The sequence below is a fragment of the Opisthocomus hoazin genome, chromosome W (genome assembly GCF_030867145.1).
Source record: "Opisthocomus hoazin isolate bOpiHoa1 chromosome W, bOpiHoa1.hap1, whole genome shotgun sequence".
Lineage (NCBI taxonomy): Eukaryota > Metazoa > Chordata > Aves > Opisthocomiformes > Opisthocomidae > Opisthocomus > Opisthocomus hoazin.
The window spans coordinates 30,261,097-30,285,820 of record NC_134453.1 but is presented as its reverse complement, the minus strand read 5'-3'; the positions used below and the strand labels follow the sequence as shown (position 1 = coordinate 30,285,820).

Genomic DNA, 24,724 nt, shown 5'->3' with positions numbered 1-24,724 from the left:
CCCCTCCAGGCTCCCCTCTGAGAGGCAGTAGGAAATACTGGTCCAGTGACAGTAAAGGTTCCGTTTTCAATAACTGATTTAAGGTCGTGGAAAGAAGTAGCAGGACTCTTCGCGCGATTAAATTGAGGACTTCAGATAAGAAATCATGAAGAGGACCGGGGGAGTCAACCCTAGCTAAACCCCTGGTCACACTAAAGCTAGGGAATAAGGAAGTACAATTTTTAATAAATACAAGGACCACTTATTTGTATTAAACACATGTAAAGGGAAATGTAGTCATAAATCTGTAGATGTTGTTGGTGCGACAGGGTAAAAAGAAAATTAACCTTTCTTAGAGCTGTTGAAATTTAGATTGAGAAAACAGTGGGTAACTCACCAGTTTCTATATATGCCTGAATATCCATTGCCTTTGTTAGGACGAGATTTATTAAACAAATTAGAAGCACAAATAACTTTTAAAAAAAATGAGGAAATTGAATTATTGATACCAGAATCAAAAGCCGTAGAGGCAAGGGTGTTTGTGTTACAGGATTCTTTTAAGGAGGAACAAATTCCAGAAGAGGTGGAAAATGCAGTAACCCCCTTGGTTTGGGCAAATGAAGTTCCGGGACGGTCCAAATTGGCAGAACTGGTAAAAGTGACCTTAAAACCTGGATCCAAACCGGTAAGACAAAAATAATATCCTACTAAGTGGGAGGCTCGAAAAGGATTGGAGAGGTTAATCACGAAATTTTTGGAATGTGGACTTTTGGTAGAATGCGAGTCAAAATATAACACACCTATATTACCGGTAAAGAAACCTGGGGGACGGGAGTATCGACTAGTCCAGGATCTAAGAGCTATAAATCAAATAGTTCAAGATATACACCCAGTAGTGGCCAATCCCTATACTTTATTGACATCCCTGAAAGAGGAGCATAAGTGGTTTACTGTACTAGATTTAAAGGATGCCTTCTTTTGCATACCTATGGATGCACAAAGTCAAAGCATATTTGCTTTTGAATGGGAGAGCCCTGCTACAAGACGAAAGATGCAATCAACATGGACTGTACTTCCACAAAGATTCAAAAATAGCCCCACGATATTTGGAAAACTGTTTGTCCATGAGAGGCAACATCTGGCCCTTGGAGTGCTGGCACAACATCTGGGATCCTGGAAGCAGCCAGTAGGATACTTCTCTAAACAACTCAACAACGTGAGTAAAGGATGGCCAGGATGTTTGCGCGCTGTGGCAGCAACGGTATTACTGATTCAGGAAGCTCGAAAATTGACTATGGGCCAAAAGATGGTGGTGTATGTACCACACATGGTGGTAACTGTTCTAGAACAAAAGGGGGGGTCATTGGCTGTCCCCCAGCAGAATGCTGAAATATCAGGTTGTCTTGCTAGAGCAGGATGATGTGGAACTGAAAACCACAACCATCGTAAATCCAGCAATGTTTCTGTCAATGAAAAATCCAACAGAAAATCTACAACATGACTGTCTACTAACTGTTGAACAAGTCTATTCCAGCAGACCGGACCTGAGGGATGAGCCTCTGGAGAACCCTGATTTCGAATTGTTCACGGATGGAAGCAGCTTTGTGAAAGAAGGAAGACGAACGGCCAGATACGCTGTTGTCACCACCACCGAGGTACTGGAGTCAGGAACGCTACCTGCAAATACCTCGGCACAGAAAGCAGAACTGGTGGCGTTGCAGTAAGCCTTGCGAATGGCAGAAGGAAAGAGGTTAAATATATGGACTGATTCCAAATATGCGTTTGGTGTGATTCATGCTCATGGAGCCATCTGGAAAGAAAGAGGATTGCTCTCAGCCCAAGGATCATCGATAAAACATAAAGAAGAAATCCTTCAGCTCCTCGAAGAGGTGCAGAAACCAAAGGAAGTGGCAGCGATGCACTGCAAGGCTCATCAATTTGGTCAGACAGCTGTAAACATAGGTAATCGATTGGCAGACAAAACAGCAAAGGAGACTGCGGAACGAGGTATCCTTGCACTAGTACCAGTAAAACAAATAAAAATCCCAAATCTGAAACCAAAATATAGTAAATTGGATGAGCAATTGGCAGAACAATTAAAGGCATCACAAAATACAGAAGGGTGGTGGGTAACGCCAGAAAAACAGGTAATTGTAACCCCGCAAGTCATGTTAGAACTTGCGAAAGAAAAACATGCACAGACACATTGGGGTGTAGAGGCTATGGTCTCGAGCCTAAAATCATCTGCAGTGTGTGTAGGAATGACAGGAGTAATTAAATCGATAGTAGCTAAGTGTCCAATTTGTCTCATAAATAATCCTTTAAATCAGAAAACGGCACCCCTAGGAGTAACAAAACAAGGTAACACCCCAGGAGATTATTGGCAAGTTGATTTTTCTGAACTGCCCAGGCAGAATGGATTCAGGTGACTATTAGTATTAATTGATACTTTTTCTGGATGGCCGGAAGCCTTTCCTTGTCGCACCAACAAAGCGAGAGAAGTAGTTAAAATATTGTTGAAAGAAATAATACCAAGGTTTGGGGTATCAATTGGCATGTCTTCCGATAGGGGACCACATTTTGTAGCAGAAATAGTTCAACAAGTAAGTAAAATTTTAAGAATAAATTGAGATTTACATACCCCCTGGAGGCCACAATCAAGTGGGAGAATTGAAAGAATGAACCAAACATTAAAACGACAAATAAGTAGAATTTGTCAAGAAGTGTCTTTAAAATGGCCACAAGCTTTACCATTAGCACTTCTGAGAATCAGAATTCAACCAAGATCTAAAGATGGTGTAAGTCCATACGAAATTTTGTATGGCAAACCTTATCAGACTCCTTTAATCCCAGGGGATATAAAAATAGCAGGGGAAACAGATTTAAAAATGTATTTGATTTCTTTAGGAAGAACACTTGAAGCACTCCGAAAATACACTGTGCTGACCAGATCGCTTGCTTTGGATACACCTGTGCATCAATATCAACCAGGTGATTTCGTGTACATAAAGACTTGGAACTCTGAACCACTTGAGGAGAAGTGGAAAGGACCTTTCAGGTACTGTTAACAACTTACACTGCAATCAAAGTAGAAGGGGTGGAACCTTGGATACACTACACTTGAGTGAAGAAGGCCCCTTCGTGGAGAGTCATCAACAGAGATCCAGAGACTGCAAAACTGACTTTGAAATATATCTAAAAAGAGTAGTTATTGCTGTAAAATGCGGGGAGACTGTATCTCGATCTGAAAACTGATGATAATAGGAGCACTGTTCAGTGTATTAGAAATAAGAACAGAAAACATTGATTCACTTCCAATAAAAGCAGAACAATTAATATACCTCCCAGGGAGGACTCCAGAAGAAAATTTTATAATCGAGCTTATAGAAGAATTTGCAAATTTACAAAATGTGACCCAAATAACTGCATGTCTTCCAATCCCAAGGGCGGTAGGAGAATCAGTCCCGTGGGGAAATTCAACAAGACATGCAAGAAAATTGGCTTGATAAAATTTTTAATGGATTAAGGTGGAATATTAGTTCTTGGGTCAAATCTTTAATGGGTACCGGACTGCTTTTCTGGTAGTAGTTATAATAATACTGCTCATATATTATTGTCTGAAAAAGGAACTCACCAACAGAACAGCTTTTAATCGAATGATTATTCAGGCTATTGCAAGAAGACAAAAGCTTAGTAAGTCGGTTGTTACACTTCCACCACCCTATAGCGAAACAAGTGGACTATAAGTGTAGTGTTGTAATTTTGAAAAGTATATTTTAACAATATTTAATCATTATATGATAAAGAAAAATTTAATTATGGAAGTATTGAAAAGATAATTATTTCAAAACTTCCAAAGGGGGGAAATGTAACCAAGGTGATGGAATTAGTTAATCATAAAGCACGAACAATGCTGCTATGTCCCTTGTACAGCCCTGCCCATCTGGACATTAGGTCTGGGAACAGAGGGTTTAGTCCCTAGGTAATCATTAATGTTAAACAATAATGGTGAAGGGGGATTTTTAATAGAAATAGCGTTACCAAATAGTTGCAGGTGTATTTGTGGTACCTGTCTATTGTGTGAATTAACTGAAGCAAAAAGTCATACATCTCTCCCCAAAGAAGTTAGTTTTAATTAAAACTAGCAGGTGCCTAGAACTGGTCAAGACGACCCGTGCCGCAAGGACAAGAGCCAGAAGAGGACTGAGTTTGCGCAGAAACTGTGATGAAGAGGATAAGTCTTCATCATGGGACCCCCGACGACCACCACTAGGAGGCACTGCACAAGCGTGGGTGGGAGGAGTGTATGAAAATAGGCTGATTTGGCTATGAAAGGAAGGGCTTATGTAATCAGATGAATATGTATATTTTGATCTATATAAACTGCACGGAAAGGGTATGGGGTATGCACGTTCGGCGGAATTATCCCCCGTGCATCCGATGTTGCAATAAAGAATGCCTGCCTTTTAACACTACATTGGTGTTACGAGGTTTTATTCCCGGATTTTCGGTGACAGTATCGGGTTTACTGAGAGATTTAATTTTCCTTCTAAATGTTTTTCTCTCCTATTGGCTCAAAACAATTGCGATTTAAGGTAACCGATTTCACCTTTTAGGGTGTCGATTTGTGTCTCCAATGTCTTTCGACTTTCCTTTTCAAAAGTCAGTGATGTATCTAATACTTCATTTTCTGACTTTAGTGCAGCATATTCTACATCTGCAATTTTTTCAGGCGGTGGGGACTCTTAAATTTCTTTCTGCGCGCAAGATAGGCAAGCCCCTAATACAGCACAAATAAATTTTTTGCCTTTAGTGTTTTTGATCTTTTGCTCACTTAAACATTGTTTTATACGTTCTACCACTTTATCTTCACCTTTCCAGAATTTCTGGGCCTGTTCAATTCCTGCTTGGGATGGTGCACACTTATAGTTTGGTAGTTGACCCATGGCAATCCTGCCGACTATGCCGATTTTTTTTACTGTCGCGTTAAAGGGGGGGGTAAGGGGAGTCTGATAAGCGGCAAAAGGAGAGCCCTCCCGTTGAGTCATGAGGTACAGAGAAGATTCCCTTGCGTTCTAAACTCTCTCTCAGAGGAGAGTCTAGGTGCGGCTGGATCAATTCCTAGTCCCAGACTTGGTCAACGGTTTATGTCTAAAGGGTTAAGTGTGTAGCCACTTATTAGATTCAGCTTGCCTGTCAGAGCCCTTCCAAGGACTTTCACTGAAACAGTTTCGCAAAGTTGAAACAATAGGTAATTTATTCAAGCGACAGTTATCACAGATTCGGAATTGCCATTGATAAATGCAGTGTCTACAAAAGTTGAGCTCAAAGTAATAGTTTAGCACTTTAGTTAACAATGTGTTCCCGGAGATACGTCTGACAAAGTCAGAGGCACGACTCTTACCAAAAAGGCGTCCCTTCTTGGGGGGGGAAAGAGAGGTTCAGACTCATCAACCCGTCCGTCAGGTGAAGTTCTCACTTGGCTCCTCCTCCCAAAGAGAGTTTTCAAGTGCCAATTTTTATATGTTTGGAAATCTTTTTGCGAGGTGGGACTAAGTCAATTATTGTGTATCGGTTGGCTCTTGGCATGGAATGTCGTGTCGTCAGAAGCGGGACTCAGCAGTGCGACACACCTTTGGAGCGGGCATCTTTGGAGCGGGCATCTCGGTATGCACATCCGGGGGCCATCTGTGCTTTATCCAAAGCAATCTCTGAAGCAATCTCTGGCTGCGCAGCCTCCGCGGTGCCCCACAGATCACTTGGTTTACAGTGATGGGCTATCCCCCCTTACTTTTGTCTGATAAGATAAGCACCAGTTATTTACTTCCTTTGTTAGCTCTTTGGCTCTTGACAACCTCAGTCCGTTTGTCTTTTGTCTTGCATTTGACAAGTCCAGCAAGGCAATCGATTACACATGGTAGCAGAAAAAAGCAGCTTCTGAGAACTGTTTACACAGACAGCATTCACCAGTGTTTCTAAGCCCATATTTCAGACAGAAATATCACTGCTTAATTCTATCACAACTTACTCCAAATTTTTCTCATTTCCACCTTCAAATGGTAATTTGTAGAAGCTGGGCAACACAGAGCCTGCTTCCAGTTCTTGAGCCCCCTGCCTGAGCTTCTCTCTTACAGCTGTCCTCCACAATACAGCATTCTGTTGAAAATGCAGGCATCTTATCAGACACACTGGAATTAATGCAGAATTAAAGGTTAATTTTGGTAATTCTGTCATGATGAAGGAGGCTAAGATGTATGGAACAGCTGTATCCTCTATGAATGTCATCATCTATGCCTTCTCAATAGGGATCTCTTAATGTGTAAAATAGTCTCAGGATTTGGGTAGATACTGTTTTCCCTATGGACCTAGTAGGTCAATGAACAATTAGGAATAAAGAGCTTTCTTCTTTAACATGGAGATGTTGTTCAACTGATCCAAGATTTCTTAATGTTCTTGGTTTAGTTCTAGGACATTTCTTCTTACAGACATTGTATGAGAGAGAAGGACAATAATTCAAATATTACAGGCACAGCATCCTATTTGGTGTGGTCCAATCAATATCCTGTGGCGTAAATCTTGTGTAGAGTATTTTTCTATCCAGTTTACAGCAAACACAATCCTAGCAGTCAAATGCCTGTTAGGTTATGGTAAGCGTAGGAATATACTTTTAGCAGATAGAAGGCCGGCTATGTATATCCACCAGGAAAGTGTTCTGAGTGTAACCAGGGTGATAGAATCAGTTGACCATAAACATGAATAATGCTGCTATGTTCCTAGTACAGCCCGACCCACCTGGACATTAGGTCTTAGAACAGAGGGTCTGTTCTCTGGGTAACCATTAATGCTAACAATAGTAGGTAACTGTGTTTCTGTCAAGAGAAATGATGGAGTGTGGTTCTGTGAAATGGACTAAAGAAACTGACCAGGTTTGCCAAGATTGCGAGCCTAATAGGTAAAAGGTAATTCCGGCAGGGGGAGATCGCGACCACCAACTCACTGACGCCCTACTCAAGTAATACCACCTACTCAAAAAGGAACAATGGAAGAGGGTAACTGAGTCTGCGCAACAATTTACGTAGGAAGCGAGAGAAGTTTACACCAATCGCCAAAGAGAATAATACTGAATATGCATGAATAAAATAAATATGTATATTTTTGATCTATATAAACTGCATGGAATAGGTATGAGGTATGCACGTTCGGTGGAATTATCCCCCATGCATCCAGCGCTGCAATAAAGAATGCCTGCCTTTTAACACTACATTGGTGTTACGAGGTTTTATTCCCGGATTTTCGGTGACATGAGCATACCAAATGATATCTTAAAGTTTAAGTCTCTATTTGTCATCCATAAAATTAAAATAATGCTGTGGTATTGTGAAACTCAATTATATGTTTGCAAAGCATTTCAATACTATATACTGATGAACACCATAAAGAAGCCCACAAGAAAATTCATAATTCTGTCTTCTAAAAGGGTTTGAATAATGGACACAACAAGTAAGACACAAAGCCATGTATTCAGGAATGAAGATAAAGTAAAATAACAAATAGTTGTTCATTAAGTGATCATTGCTCATCCCGTGCATGATATAAGGCAAAGATCCTGTTTAAAAAAAACAAGTGAAACCAGTACTCCGTGGTGGCATTACAGGCTGTACTTACCTTCTTCCTGCTTGAATTCACAAACTTAATAATCTTTTAATAATTCTGTTTTACAACATACATCATGCAGATGTAAGCTAATTGTTTAAAAGTCACAAGTTATTGCAAAATTAGCAGACAATTAGCAGATGACTTGTGGAGTCATTCAATATTGTGACAAAACTGTGTCTTCAAAAGATAGACGGTATGTTATTTTGTAGACCTCCTCACTCTGTACTTGCTCAAAAAATAGAACAAAACATTTTCCCATTGAAGCAAAAATTGGTAAAAGCTAAATTAATTTTTAAAAAAAGAAAGTAGTAAAACTCTACTGTCAGCCGATAATACTATACTTTAATGGGAACAAGCACAAATTTACAATTGCACCATTATAGTAGGTATGAAATGGTCTTCAAAGTGCTTACAAAAAACCCCACCCCCCCAAAAAAACTACAAAGCATGTCTCCTGATTTGTCGTGTAAATGGTAAAACCACATGTACTGCCCTTTAATTTTGTCCACCCAGATCAGTAACAAATTATTCTGTTGTACCAGTTTTCCAGAATCTTCTATCACAGAAACATTACCTCCTGCTCCCTTTGTGTATGTGTTTCCATATTGCATGTTTGAAAAGACAGTATTTATGTAATAAAAAATGACTGCTATGTGTATGGTGGAAGAAAATTACTAATTCTGAATGCCATTCTCTGATTTTTAATCCATATTTCAACTTTTATAATTAGAAAATAATAAACTCTATAGCCACCATATGAAAAAGCATGAGCAGTAATCATTTATGCTTGCCTAACAACTAGCAGACTACATGCTGAAGAGCAAGAGTGATCAGAATAAATGAACAGAATTGACTGTGACAGAAAGATGAGTGATGGTTCACTACTACTGTATTAGTTCATACTTTTATTCCCATGCGTGTTCACATGTGAATACTTACATTTTATATAGGTTAAAATTCCTTAAGGAATATTACTCCTTTTTATCAAACCTCTTTCCCCTTCAGGTATTTGAAACTAATGAAACCAGAAAGGAAAGATAACAATGAAGCTGAAACTGCAAGATGTTCACATTTCTTTGGCAAATTTCACACTTCTTAACAAACAATGAAATTCCATTTACATGGGTTGAGTGAAGAGTCCTGCATACTTGCTCTAGTCAGAGTTCTCTCACCTAGCACTAGAGTGCTAATTACAATTCCCATTCACGTGCAATTCACAGTGAAGTTGTTCTAAAAAAATCACAAACAAATACAAAAACTCCATCTTCACGGTAAGGTTGTCATTTTGTATTTATAACCTTCCAACAGTAATCCAGACAGGTAGAGAGATTGTTCACTTTTGTTAAATTTATTTTATTTCTTTTCCCTTTTCAAGATTATCTGACTTGACTAGTAGATGGCAGACATTTCCCTATTATTTAAATGGAAATAGTTAGAAATAGCAATTCTTGTTTTTGATATATGGCTACATAGTCCATAATCTTGATCAGGGTATCAATCACAACTCTTTATTTTTTTATGCTTGAAGACTTCAGAGTATTGATTGGTACAATTAATTACTATTTACATTACTGATGACCAGTTACATTACTCACTATTTTATAATACAGCTAAAAGCTAGTCACTTGAAGAAACCTCTGAAACAGTCCAAATGAAAACAATTTTATATACGAAGAAAAATCCTCTCCCCTGAACTAATCTGTCAAAACTAGGATGGTACAAGTACTAATTTAAACATTTTTAGCTTTAATGATGCAGTGATCAAAATGCTACACACCAAAAATATGGGAAGTCTTCTGTTCAAGCAAGAAACATGGGCAGGACACAACCACCCAACCCTCCAACTTTCTTATCAGCCTTATTAAACATGGTTAAAAAACACCTACTAAGAGGAGGAAGCTTTATGAAGTTATCAGGTAAGGCTCTGCATCCACTACTTTGTCTAGGTGTAATGAGCTGAGTAGAAAGTAGGTGGATCACAGAAGCACACCACTTCTTACAACAGAGCTGTTATGGTCCTAAAGATCTGATAGGAGTCAACTGTTGCTATCTAAGCAAAGTTAATGCAAAGTAACAGAACAAACTACTGCAAGGGAGAATAATACAGTGAAGTTGTAAGGAAGATGGAGGAATATTGGATCAAATTAATTCTTTTGTGTTTAAAAATCAGGAAAGGGAAAAACTAACTTCTGAGGATTCTAGACTAATAGTTTATCTTAGTTTGAAATTTAAAAATAAAGGAAAACACTCACAGGAGAAAGAAGAAGGTTTTGGAGTCTAAGGCAGCATGCATGTCCATGGTGCAAACAGAGCAGCTAGGGCTCAGCTTGATCTCATTTGGCATATAAATTCCTAGTTCACTAAAAAACATGTTTTTTATTTCCATTAAAATTATTCCTAATTTCTAAAGGGTAAAATAATTACCCTGGTCATATAGAGAAACTTTGGTTTACAAAAACATAAGAAAAATATTACAAATTAATCTCTGCACCAGCCTTCTATATGGACATTCTCAATTTCAGAGGGAATGAAAGACAGAAAGGTTAAAAATGAGGATCAGAACTGGAAAAAAAAAGATGGCAGTGCTGGACATATGCATTTCAACCATCTTTCCCCTTGAAGGGGAAATTCAAATTGTAACTCATTAGCAATGGTAATTCCTAACAAAGGAATGATCTGGCATGGAGGGCAAGAAGGCCTAACTGCAGAACGGGTTAAACTGCCTGATGAGATAAGAAATGCTGCAGTATTGCCTTGTGACAATAGTGGAATGCAAGTGCTCAGGGGCCACCTTTGGTAAACACAACTGGCCTGGGAGATGAACCAAACACCGGGCTAAGGTGCCTGATGCCGCCTGATACACACATGATCGGCACAGGTGTAAGTGTATATAAGGAATTGGTTCATGCTGCTTCTTTGCAGACTCCTTGTAGAACCGCTTATTGAGGTAGGACTCTGTCCAATGAATTGCTCATTAAATCTTTTTTTATATAAGCACAAATGTGTCTTTAATTCGCCTCAAGAGGGACAATAAAAATTCCCTAACACCCTAAACAATTGTCTTATACCACAAATGCAGACCAAGGTTTAACACCTACAAGGGCACCTTTTCTACATGCAGATATCGGTTTCTTAAGTGCAGAAACAATTGCAACAAAATCCAAAACACTTCAGACATTGCAGATGGGGTCTGTAAAGATGATGCTTATGTCTAGAAATGTCAGCGTCATCCCCAAGTTTTTTCCCCACTTGTGATTTTAATTCTAAATTACAAAGAGGGAAAATGTGATCTTTGACACAAAGATAGTGTGTTTATAGATACCAAAAGGTTAATGAAATAATATCCTACTCATAATTTGGTGTATGAAATTCATACTAGAGACAACAGTAAGAACAGTGTAGTGGAAAAAAAGCACAGCTATCAGAGGGGCTAATAAGTACAATTTCCTAATGTTTTCCTTTTTTTGTAACTTCAGGAAATTAATTACCCAGACAAGGGATTTGTTTGTTTGTTTTTTAATGCCAGATATCTGCTTCAGGGTGATTTGTTTTTGGAAGACTTCATTTAAACAATTAAACTTCTAAAAATAAAAGCTAGCAGACAAATTCCTGTGAAGTTAAAAATTCTATTCTTACGACTGTTCTAGTGCTTCTGTACTTTGACCCATAGACTCTAGCGAATGATATCTGCTTGTATACACCAAAAGACAGGAAAAGTGGTGGTGATTTATTGGAAGGTGTGGGACCTAAGGATGATGTAGATGGTATGGAGTAAGGGATGAATGTCCTGGTTTTGGCTGGGATAGAGTCAATTTTCCTCCCAGGAGCTGCTGTGTTTTGGATTTAGTATGAGAAGAATGTTGATAACACTGATGTTTTCAGTTGTTGCTATAAAATCAAGATCTTTTTCCCAGTTTCTCATATTCAGCTAATGAGCAGGTAGGCGTGCAGGAGCTGGGAAGGAGCATAGACAGACTACTAGCCCAAGCTGGCCAATGGAAATATTCCATACCATAGACATCATGCTCAGTTTATGAATGGGGGTTGGCCTGGGGGCAGGAATCTCTCTTTCTCATTTCCGTGAGTTCATATCCTCTCTTGTCTGGGAGTTTGAACTTTTCTGGCAGTTTGGTCTTTTTCAGGAGTTTTGCAAAATTCACGCTTCCTGGGTTTTGCGATCGCTGCTCGGGGACTGACTGCGAATCGGTCACCAGGTGGTGAGGAAAATTGTATTATATATAGTTTGTTTTGCATATTAATAATTATCATTATTATTATAAATATTAGTAGCAGTAATAGTATTTCCTTTGTTGTCTTATTAAACTGTCTTTATCTCAACCTACGAGTTTCCCTTTTTGTCCGTTTCTCCTCCCCATCCCACTGGGGGGGAAGGGGAGGGGTGAGTGAGCGGCTGTCGGTTCCTAGTTGCTGGCTGCCGGGTTAAACTACGACAGTGAATAAATGATGAATGGGGTGGAAAGTAAAGGGTGCAGGGCAACAGATACAAGAGAGACCTCAGGAACAATAAAACAGGGTGAAAGAAGGCCCACCTCATGTATATGTGCATAAATGCATACAGCCTGGGAAATAAGCAGGATAAATTGGAGCTCCACATGTGTATGCAGAACTATGACATTACTGGAGTAACTGAGACATGGTGGGCGTTTACGTGATTGGAGCTCCATGATGAATGGATACAGGCTCTTTAGAAAACACAGGCAGGGAAGACTGGGAGGGGGGTGCCCTCTATGTGAATGATTAGCTCAAATGTATGGAGTTCTATGGAATGGGCAACGGGATGGTTGGGAACTTGTGGGTCAGAATCAGAGGAGTGGATGTTAAGAGTGACCTCATGGTGGGAGCTTGTCACAGACCATCCAATCAGTGTGAGAAAGTAGACAAAGTCCTCAGACAATTTGAGCAAGTCTCCAGATCTGAGGCCATTGTTCTTGAGGGGGGGCTTTAATTGCCTTGACATCTGCTGGAAGGGCAACACAGAGCAACACAAGCAATCCAGGAGGTTTCTGGAGAGTGCCAGTGATAACTACTTGATATAGGTACTAGAGGGGCTAGCCAGTAGTGACGCTCTCCTGGTTCTGGTACTCATGAACAAGGAAGAACTACTCAGGGATATGATAAAATGACAGCTTTGACTGTAGGGACCATGAAATCGTGAAGTTTAAGATCCTGAGGGGAGTGAGGAATGAAATAAACAGAGTACAGACCCTGGACTTCAGGAGGGCAGACTTGGGCTTATTCAGGGAACTGGTAGGTGGGATCACTTAGGCATCAGCTCTGAAAAGCGAAGGGTCTCTGGAAAGCTGGCAGGTCTTTAAGGGCAACCTCCTCCAAGTGCTAGAAAGATCCATTCTGATGCTCAGAAAATCAAGCATACATAACAGGAGACTGGGTTGGCTGAACAGGAAACTCACAACTGAGCTCCAATGTGTAAAGTACGCGTGCAGAAGGTGGAAACAAGGACAGACTTCAAAGGATGAATTTTGAAACACTGCCCAAGCATGCAGGGGTGGTAATAGGAAAGCAAACATTCACCTAGAGTTAATGCTTGCAAGGGGGCACCAAGAGCAACAAAAAGAGCTTCTTACCACTACATTAGTAGTAAAAGGCTGAACAAAGAAAATGTAGGACCATTGCTAAATGGAGTGGGCAAATAAAAGACTAAGGTACTCAATGTCTTCTTTGTCTCAGCCTTCACCAACAAGGTCTCCTAGGCCTTTGTGCTTAGATAAAGAATTCAAGGAGAACAACCAACAGGGAGAGAGTCAGAGATTACTTGAGAGAACTTGACCCACACAAGTCCATGGGACCAGATGAAATGCACCTGAAGATGTTGAAAGAGCTGGCTGATGTCACCGTGAGGACACTCTCTATCATCTTTGCAAATTCATGGAGATTAGGGGAGGTCCCTGAGAACTGGAGGAAGATGATGCACCCAGTCCTCCAAAAGGACAATCAGTCTCACTTCAGTCCCTGGAAAAATCATGGAACTATTCCTCTTGAAACACATTTCTGGTAATATGAAGGAGAAGGCAGTGACTGGTAAGAGTCAGCATGGATTTATGTAGGGTATGTCATGCCTGTCCAACCTGTTTGCCTCCTATGATAAAATGACTGGATTTGTGGATGAGGGGAGAACACTGGATGTTATTTACCTTGACTTTAGCAAAGCTTTTGATGTTGTCTCCCACAATATTCTTGTATCCAAGTAATTACATTATGGTCTGGATGAGTGGACAACCAGATGGTTAAAAAATTGCTTGGATGATCAGGCTCAGAAGTTAGTGGTTAATGGCTACTGTACCTGGAGGTTGGTAACAAGTAGAGTCTATCCTGGGACCTGTCCTGTTTAACATCTTTATCAATAACCTGGAGAAGGCAATGGAGTGCACTCTCAGCAAGTTTTCAGATGACACCAAGCTCGGGGGTGGAGTGGAGTTGGGTTCCAGTTGATATACTCTAGGGCAGGACTGCCATCCAGAGGGACCTAGAAAGGCTGGAGGAATAGGCCAACAGGAACCTTATGAAATTCAACAAGGACAAGTGCCAAGTCCTGCACCTGGGAAGGAAGAACACCTTATAACGATACAGGCTGGGGATTGACTGGCTGGGGAGCAGCTCTGCTGAAAAAGATCTGGGGGTCTTGGTAGACAACAAGCTGCACATGAGCAAGCAGTGTGCCCTGGCAGCAAAGGTGGCCAACAGTATCCTGGGCTGGATTAACAGGAGCATATCCAGTAGATTGAAGGAAGGGATCATCCCCCTCTAATCAGGACTCCTTGGACCACATCCAGAAAACTGCATCAGGATTTGGGTCCCCCAGTAAAGGAAAAACATTGATGAACTGGGGTGAGTTCAGCAGAGGGCCACCGAGATGGTCATGGATCTGGAGCACATGCCCTATGAAGAGAAGCTGAGGGAACTGGGCTTGTTCAGTCTGGAGAAAAGAAGGCTTCACAAGACCTGATAGTAGTTTCCCAATACATACGAAGAATTTACTAAGAAGATGGAGCCAGGCTCTTCAGTGGTGCATGGCAGGAGGATGAGAGAGACAATGGGCAAAATTTGAAAGAAGAGAGGTTCAGATTGGATACGAGGAAAAAGTTTTCACCACAAGGACAGCCAAACAGTGGAACAGGTTGCCCAGAGAGTTTGTGCAGTCGCCATCCTTAGAGGTCTTCAAGACTGGATCAAGCTCTGAGCAATGTGGTCTGATCTCATAACTGACCCTGCTTTGAGCAGGAATTTGGCCTAGAGACTTCCCAAGGTCCCTTCCAACCTGAATTATTCAATGGTTCTATGAAATTTGATCACTTAATTAAAAGTTTTTTATATAACCAACTTTCCTGTTGGCAAATGATATCTCAACAACAACAGAAAGAGGAGTCAGAAAAGTTAATACAATGAAATTCTCCTTCTCGGTCATAAGCTTCCTTTTACTTAGGACATTTTTTCCTTGAAGTCAGAGGATTTTGTCTAGCTTTCTTATCTTGTTTTCTCTTGCTTCTAGTTTCATTCTGTATTCTAAAATATCACATTTAGAGCCTAGGCTAACATTTTTTATTTCATAAAGAGAAGAAAATGTAATGTTAAAACATCCCTGCCCTACCAGACAAACCAGAAAGCCGTCGGGGGGGGGGGGGGGGGGATATGAGGAGAAAGGAAAGGAATGTATTTAACAATTCTGAAAGAGAGGATTCCTTATTACTTGGGAGACACCCCTGATATCAGGAAACTGGTGTGTGGAAGAAGGCCCTGGAAGATTTCATGTAGTTAGGGTGCCAGAAAAAAAGCATCTTGGCATAAACACTGAAGTGCTCTCCCATTCAGTAAGTTAATGAGTTACTTAGTTTTGTGAAACAATTGAAAAAAACTCAGTTGGCAGCTAGAAATTGCTCTGCAAAGACTACTAAGCTTATAATTATTGGAATATTTCATTAAAATCTGTACTTATGTTGTAACGTGGAATGGGAAGAAAAGGAAGCATGCTAGTTGCTAAATATCCCTGCATAGGGAAATCTAAGGAGGAAGTTTTCATTTATTCTGAGGACATGGCAGAGTGTAACAGTAATTTGATTTCTGTACTAGAACATACACCCAGCTAAGTTAGCTTTTACTGCCTTGGTTAAAGTCCTTTAATTGGGATTTACAAATAACTGGATATCTACTTCTTTGAATTTCCTGTCACAGGATTTAAAGGAATTATATATTGTATTTAACTTCATTGAATATTTATTTCAAATGTTGCTATTTTGGCTATTTGACTTTATTTTGACCTCAGTTTAATAACTATATAGCTCAACCTTTAGTTTATTATTTGCATTATTATAGCCTTTAGAAATCCTAAATGTAGGCAACCCATCCTGTTTTGTTGGATACTGTTTGAATACATAAGAAGACTGTCCCTGCCCCAAAATGCTTACAACAGAACTCTAAGACAAGTCAAGACAGTGGAGGAAGTATACAGGGATTACTCCCCCTTGTCAATGTTATGCAGAGGTCTCTCTATACGTAAGCAGCCAACTTGTATTGAAGAATTTTGTAAGCATCATGGAAAAAGACATTTTTTAAAAGAAAGATTTTAAGTAGAACAGAGAAATGGTTCAACGAGTACAAGAAGCTCAAGTGTGAGGTGAAGCATGAGAGAAAGCACAGAGATGTTTAGTAGTTTACTTCTAGTAAGATTTTTCTTGATTTTTTTTTTCTCCTGGCTTGTTAGCTACAATAAAGAGTGCAAATTTGCTTTTGAGGAAGCAACTCGGGCCAGAGCCACTAAGACTTTTGGGTGGGTGTCTCCTGATCATCCTTTGATCTAGATTAACCCTTCGGACTTTCATAAATTAGAGATGAAACATTTGCTAGTACTGAAAACTTAAGTTGAAGATGTAAACAGTTTTAAGCATTCAAATACTAAATGCATGAAAAAATGAAGCTTCATGGCCTACTCCATTTCTAATGAACCTGTCCCTCTATACCTGCCCCAAAACCCCAGAGTTGAAAAACAAAAAAGCCCCCCCTGAATTCAAGGGTTGAAATGGCTAAAATAAAACTAATTCTGAAACTGTCAATCCTGAAAATAATCCTCTAATCCAAAGGAATAACTCCAAAGATTTTTTTATATTTAAATCTTTACATTTTTAAGAGTCTAAATTTGCACTTCTGTGCTTTCCCAGCCTTGATATGACTAAGTGGTTTGATGCTAACTCATACGTAATCAAAATAAAGGAACTTGGCATTCTTCTGCCTAACTCATTCCCTTCAAAAGCTCAACCCATAACCCAGGCATTTCTAATGCCTAATGGACTAAGGGTCCATATACTTTCTATATTGGCAACCAATTCCGTCTTTTAAAAAAACTCAGTTACTGGAAGAGGGAGTGGTATCCCTCTTAGTGCAGTAGTTACCTGGGTGGTAGAGATACAGTTTGAACCTCACTGGGCAGAGGAAGCAAAATGCCCAAATCTCCTATTTCTTAAGTGAGTGCTTTAATCACTAAGCTACGATACATAGGAGGAAAGTAGAAGTTACTTAAGCCTGCTATGTTTAAAATTAAGAGCAGCAGCTCTGACCAGAAGTGCTTGCCTTCTGGAAAAGGTCCAAGGCTAGGGACCCTAAATGGAAAGAGATAATTTCATGAAGCTCTGATTGGAATGCCTGGATTTAAAACACTCCACTCTTCACAGCTTTTCTGCTGGTTAAAAGCCACAGCAAACTGAATGTTGCTGACCTTTTAGATAGCTCCTGCTCATTGTGCTCGTTTCTTGTAACCCATTTTGAAGCAATAAACTTTTCAACACACTAAAGAGAACCTATAGATCACAGGATGATCTGGAGTCCACCTCTGCAGTTATGTGCTTAAAAAATAAGGTATCACCACTCTAAATCCTTTCTTGCACGTTACTCGATATCCCTGTACAAAACTGTAGCTGCAAAAAGGAAAACATGTATCCTGCCACTTGAAGCCACACACTCTGAAAAGCTTGTTTATATAAAAAATGTAGTAATTTAGGTACACAGTTCAGACACCAAATAGGTTACACCAGTGCAGCTCCTCTGATGTGAAAACACCTTCTTTTTGAATTAATTTTATATTGACTTAGTTTACACCTGCCCCCTATTCAACTTAAGTAAATAAATGTATGGCAAAATAGGAATGTCTACACAGGAAGGTTGCATCAATTTAACTAAATCAGAAACCTGAGATCAAACAGTACAAGTTCCCAACATAGCTGAAGCCTGATACAGAGTTGCTATTAAGCAATAGACGAAGATGAGCCATTTCTCAAGTTCTTTCTCAATAAAGAAGATGATATTCAGTTGGAAAGTCAACAAAATAAAAATCTCACAACTTCAGTTTGGATTAGAAGTTAGTTATATTTCTTCCTGAGGTTCAGTTGTCGAACATGTGAAATGTTGAACCTGTATGAGGTTCAACAAGGCCAAAGGCCGGGTCCTGCACTTGGGGCACAACACCACCATGCAATGCTACAGGCTTGGGGAAGAGTGGCTGGAAAGCTGCCCGATGGAAAAGGACCTAGAGGTGCTGGTCGACAGCCAGCTGAACACGAGCCAGCAGTGTGCCCAGGTGGCCAAGAAGGCCAACAGCATCCTGGCTTGTATGAGGAATAGTGTGGCCAGCAGGAGTAGGGAGGTGATTGTGCCCCTGTATTCGGCACTGGTGAGGCCGCACCTGGAGTACTGTGTTCCGTTTTGGGCCCCTCACTACAAGAAAGACATTGAGTTGCTGGAGCTTGTCCAAAGAAGGGCAATGAGGTTGGTGAGGGGTCTAGAGAACAAGTCCTATGAGGAGTGACTGAGGGAGCTGGAGCTGTTTAGCCTGGAGAAGAGGAGGCTGAGGGGAGACCTTATTGCTCTCTACAACTACCTGAAAGGAGGTTGTAGTGAGGCAGGTGTTGGTCTCTTCTCCCAGGTAATTAGCGATAGGACGAGAGGCAATGGCCTCAAGTTGAGTCAGGGGAGGTTTAGATTGTATATTAGGAAAAATTTCTTACTGAAAGAGCGGTCAGGCATTGGAACAGGCTGCCCAGGGAGGTGGTGGAGTCTCCATCCCTGGAGGTGTTTAAAAATCGTGTAGATGTGGCACTTCGGAATATGGTTTAGTAGGCATGGTGGTGTTGGGCGAATGGTTGGATTTGATGATCTTAGAGGTCTTATCCAACATATGATTCTATGTATATATATGTTCAAAATTGGGTTTTAAGGACAAAAATGCTTCAGCCTCATTTATGAACAACCTACTAGTGTTCAGTATTTCTACAGTTTTTCCTTTGAAAAGTCAAGTGTTCATCAGGCAAACCCTAAATATTTTGGGAGTATTCTTAAGTGTCATGGTGAGAACTTGTATTGACAAAACTATATCCAAGTATTTAAAATTATTTGTATAATTATCAAGACAGAATACTCCATTAAGCTAAAGAAAATCCTTTCCCAAACCTGCAGTACTGAAATATATCTACTAAACAGGACAGTAGCATTTCTAAGCAGACATGATACGCCCATCTTTTAAATTACATTTCGACAAGTTTTGGTCAACCAGATCCTTTAAAAGCCCTCTATGTGGAGGAAGACTTACAAGATCAGGCCCTAAATGGAATTATTTTATTTATAAACAAATTACTGGAATTGAAAATTACACAAGATTAAGTTTCCAGAAATTATTTGTCAAAAACAAGAAAGGCTGAGCTCACCTGTCTTTGTAGTTTATGACAGTATTGATAATGGCATTCATCTGTTTTGTCAGTTTAGGTGGGTTGGGTGACAACTTCTCTGCAGGAGGTCTGCCTCTTCTTTTCTTTGCTTTATCCCCATCCTCTTTCCCAGAATCCTTATCCAAATTTCTTTGTGTCTTCCATTTTTTAAGTCAAATTTCCTCTACCATTTCTTCCAAATTGCCATCTTCAATTGCCTGAAAACCATGGATTCCAAAAAACCCAAAAAACACAAAAGAGAAACATGCAAAGACAATTAACAAGTATTTAAAAAAAACAAACAAACAAGAAAACCACAATGCAACAAGATATAGATAATTCAACATTAAATGCTCAGTCTATTTATAAAAAAGATTTCAAAAGGAAATTCAGTTACCGACAAACAATAAGACACTAAAATTAAATTAGTTATATAAAGAGCCCTACCACCTAAATACATATTCATTTCATATATATGAGGGCTTGCATTGTAACCAAGGGGATGAAATCTGTTAACCATAAACATAAACCATGTTGCTAGTTATGTCCCTTGTATAGCCCCTGCCCATCTGGACGTTAGGTCCAGCAACAGAGAGTTTGGTTTCCAGGTAATTATCAATGTTAAACAATAGTAGTGAAGGAAATTTTTAATAGGAATAGCGTTACTATAGTTGCAGGTGTGTTTGTGGTTTTTATCTATTGTCTAAATTAACTGAAACAAAAGTTTCCCACCTGAAATGTTAGCGGTCGCCTAGAGCCAGTCAAGGCGACCTAGCTACAGCGACATAGTTACAGCGACCTAGCTACGGGACAAGAGCCAGAAAAGGACTGCGCATGTGCAGAAGCTGGGGTCAACCAGCGGACACTGTGATGAAGAGGATGAGCCTTCATCTTGGGACCCCCGACGACCACCACTAGGAGGCACTGCGCAAGCGTGGGTGGGAGGAGTGTATGAAAATGGACTGATTTGATTATGAAAGAAAGGGCTTATGTAATCAGATGAATATGTATATTTTGATCTATATAAACTGCGCGGAGGGGGTATGGGGGATGCACGTTTGGTGGAATTATCCCCCGTGCATCCGGCGCCGCAATAAAGGATGCCTGCCTTTTAACACTACATTGGTGTTATGAGGTTTTATTCCCGGATTTTCGGTGACAGTTTCTGGCGACCCAGATGGGACCCTGCTTGTGAATACCGACGGATCCGCGGGATCACGGGACCTCCAGCCGGCATCGAGGGATTCTCGAGGAGAACCTCTGATCCCCGGACCGAAGGATTCCAAGTAAGTCCCCTGGAATTTAATTAAGGCATTCTTTAGGTATAATATACGCCTGCTCATAAATCGTGGTGAAAACCTCGTAGAGTTGGGCTAAAAGGTACCTTTGTGAAAAGTCTCTGCTCGGTGAAAGCCGGTGGAGCGGGGCCCAAGGGGGAGGTCTTCAACAGCGGGTTGAAGTCTCCAAGATCTCAGCAGGGGGCTGGGATCCCAAAAGGGAGCTCCAACAAGGGTTGGGGTCCCCCTGATTAGTGTTTGTGATATAGTGCACAATCACTACCACTGGTCATTTGAAGGATGGGCACCTTTCCGAGTAAAAGACCCATCCCAAGGGGCACGCCTTTGGGATGTATTTTAAAGCACTGGAAAGAACTGGGGGGGGATCCTTTAACTCGGAAACAGTTAATTGAATATTGTAATCATTGGTGGCCGTTATATATTCTGGATGATGGGGAGAAGTGGCCGGAGGACGGGACACTGTGTTATAATACCATTTTACAATTGAATTTGTTTTGTAAAAGGGAAGGTAAATGGGAAGAAATGACATATGTAGATTTGTTTTTCTCGCTGAGAAATCATTCGGAATGGCAAAGGCAGTGTGGGATACATTCGCATAGTTCTATGGTAATGGCTTTGGGAAAGGGAAAATGTAAGAAAGGTTCAAAGAAATGCTGCGCCGCTTGTGGTGTCGGAAAAGAATGTTTGAAGTTTGAGTCTGAGGAGGATGATGTTGAACTAATGGTGGCACCGCGTCGGAAATGGGGGGATAATTATGAAGAGGGATCCGAGATCTGTAACCCTTCCACCTCCCCTCTGGGGGAGGGTGCGGGAGGATTTAGCCCGGTTTCGGGAAGAACGCGGGGAAGGACAGGGGGGGCAGCGGAGACAGCTCCCCTCCAGGCCCCACTCCGAGAAGCAGTAGGAAATACTGGTCCGGTGACAGTAAAGGTTCCGTTTTCAATAACTGATTTAAGGTCTTGGAAGGAGATAGCGGGCACTTATCGAGAGGACCCTGAAAGAGTAGCAAAGGTCTTTGAGACAATAATTAGGACCCAGGATCCTGATTGGAATGATTTGCAGGTAATTTTAGATACTTTGCTTGATGGCACGGAGAAAAGGATGGTACTGAATACTGCTAAGAAACAGGTAGAGGGAGCTCATGCTCATGGAGATTTCCAGGGAACGGTAGATCAGAACTTTCCCTCTTCAGATCCTGACTGGGACCCGAATCAGCCGGGACCCAGAGGAATGTTGACCAGATATCAGAGGTGGATTTTGTTCGGTGTTAAACATGCAATGCTAAAGGCGATAAATTGGTCAAAAATTTATGAAATAAGGCAGGAACTAAATGAGTCTCCTTCAGCTTTTATGGAGAGACTGAAGGAAACTGCCCGAAAGTATACTAATTTGGACCCAGAACAACCAGACGAAGCAATACAATTGGCCTCCATATTCATGGGTCAATCGGCTCCCGATATTAGGAAAAAGCTCCAAAAATTGGCAGGACCTGAATCTAGAGATTTGGGGAAAATGCTCGAAGTAGCATGGATTGTGTATAATAATAGAGAAAAAGAGAAGGAAGTAAAACAAGCTCAGAGAGATGGAAAGTTATTGGCGGCTCTAACTGGGAATAATAGAAGAGGCAGAGGAAGAGGAAGAGGGATGAATGTTGGAGAAAGAGAGAGGATAAATCTTCGATTAGCACCGGACCAATGTGCTATTTGTAAGGAACGTGGGCACTGGAAAAGACAATGTCCTAAGGCCGAGGAATTAGATCCGACTCTTCGCGCGATTAAATTGATGACTTTAGATGAGGAATCATGAAGAGGACCGGGGGAGTCAACCCTAGCTGAACCCCTGGTTACACTAAAGCTAGGGAATGAAGAAATAGAATTTTTAGTAGATACAGGAGCCACTTATTCGGTATTAAACACATGTAGAGGAAAATGTAGTCACCAGTCGGTAGATGTCGTTGGTGCGACAGGACAAAGGGAAAATCGGCCTTTTCTGGAACCATTAAAATTTAAATTGGGAAAACAGTGGGTAACACACCAGTTTTTATATATGCCTGAATGCCCTTTGCCTTTGTTAGGGCGAGATTTGTTAAGTAAATTAGAAGCACAAATAACTTTTAAAAATGGGGAAATTGAATTATTGATACCAGAATCAAAAGCCATAGAGGCGAAAGTATTTATGTTACAGGATTCTTTTAAAGAAGAATGAATTCCAGAAGAGGTGGAAAATGCTGTGACCCCCTTGGTTTGGGCAAGTGAGATTCCAGGACGATCTAAACTGGCAGAACCGGTAAAAGTGACCTTAAAACCCGGATCCAAACTGGTAAGACAAAAACAGTATCCTATTAAGTGGGAGGCACGAAAAGGATTAGAGGGGTTAATCATGAAATTTTTGGAATATGGGCTTTTAGTAGAATGCGAGTCAGAATACAACACACCTATATTACCGGTAAAGAAACCTGGGGGACGGGAATATCGACTAGTCCAGGATCTAAGAGCTATAAATCAAATAGTTCAAGATATACACCCAGTAGTGGCCAATCCCTATACTTTATTGACATCCCTGAAAGAGGAATATAAATGGTTTACTGTACTAGATTTAAAGGATGCCTTCTTTTGCATACCTCTGGATGCACAAAGTCAAAGCATATTTGCTTTTGAATGGGAAAGCCCTGCAACAGGACGAAAGATGCAACTGACATGGACTGTACTTCCACAAGGATTTAAAAATAGCCCCACAATATTTGGAAACCAGTTGGCAAAGGAATTAGAAATATGGAAAAGACAAAACCAGGAAAAGGGGACATTGTTACAATACGTGGATGATATTCTAATAGCAGCAGAAAGCAAAGAAGAATGTTTTGAAATTACTATCAGTTTGTTAAATTTCCTGGGCCAAGGAGGATATAGAGTCTCCAGAAATAAGGCCCAGATAGGAAGAGAAGCAGTGATTTATCTGGGATTTGAAATATCTCAAGGGCAAAGGCAACTAAGCAACGAAAGAAAGGAAGCCATTTGCCAAATCCCAGAACCTAACAGTCCAAAGGAGCTGAGAACCTTTTTGGGAATGATTGGACGGTGTCGGCTTTGGATTCCAAACTATGGACTATATGTGAAGCCACTTTACAACGCTTTAAGAGAATCCAAAGACTTGTATTTGACATGGACACCTGAATGCCAAAAATCATTTAAAGAACTTAAAAAAGCATTGATGATGGCCCCTGCTTTGGGTTTACCTAATTTAACCAAACCTTTTGAACTGTTTGTCCATGAGAGGCAGCATCTGGCTCTTGGAGTGCTGGCACAACGTCTGGGATCCTGGAAGCGACCAGTAGGATACTTCTCTAAACAACTTGACAACGTGAGTAAAGGATGGCCGGGATGTTTGCGCGCTGTGGCAGCAACAGTATTGCTGATTCAAGAAGCTCGAAAATTGACTATGGGCCAAAAGATAGTGGTGTATGTACCACACATGGTGGTAACTGTTCTAGAACAAAAGGGGGGTCATTGGCTGTCCCCCAGCAGAATGCTAAAATATCAAGTTGTCTTGCTGGAGCAAGATGATGTGGAATTAAAAACCACAACCATTGTAAATCCAGCAATGTTTCTATCGACGGAGAATCCGACAGAAAATCTAGAACATGACTGCCTGCTAACTGTTGAACAAGTCTATTCTAGCAGACCGGACCTGAGGGATGAGCCTCTGGAGAACCCTGATCTGGAGTTGTTCACGGATGGAAGCAGCTTTGTGAAAGGAGGAAGACGAACGGCCGGATATGCTGTTGTCACCACGACCGAGGTATTGGAGTCAGGAACGCTACCTGCAAATACCTCGGCACAGAAAGCAGAACTGGTGGCATTGAGGCAAGCCTTGCGAATGGCAGAAGGAAAAAGGGTAAATATATGGACTGATTCTAAATATGCATTTGGTGTGATTCATGCTCATGGAGCCATCTGGAAAGAAAGAGGACTGCTCTGAGCCCAAGGTTCATCGATAAAACATAAAGAAGAAATCCTTCAGCTCCTCGAAGAAGCGCAGAAACCAAAGGAAGTGGCAGTGATGCACTGC

The 24,724-nt window shown here is 40.7% G+C and overlaps 1 pseudogene; it reads right to left on the bottom strand.

Annotated features, from left to right (window-relative positions):
* The window catches only part of LOC142365481 (SWI/SNF-related matrix-associated actin-dependent regulator of chromatin subfamily A member 2-like), a 146,909-nt pseudogene that overhangs the window by 37,950 nt on the left and 84,235 nt on the right, over positions 1-24,724 (bottom strand).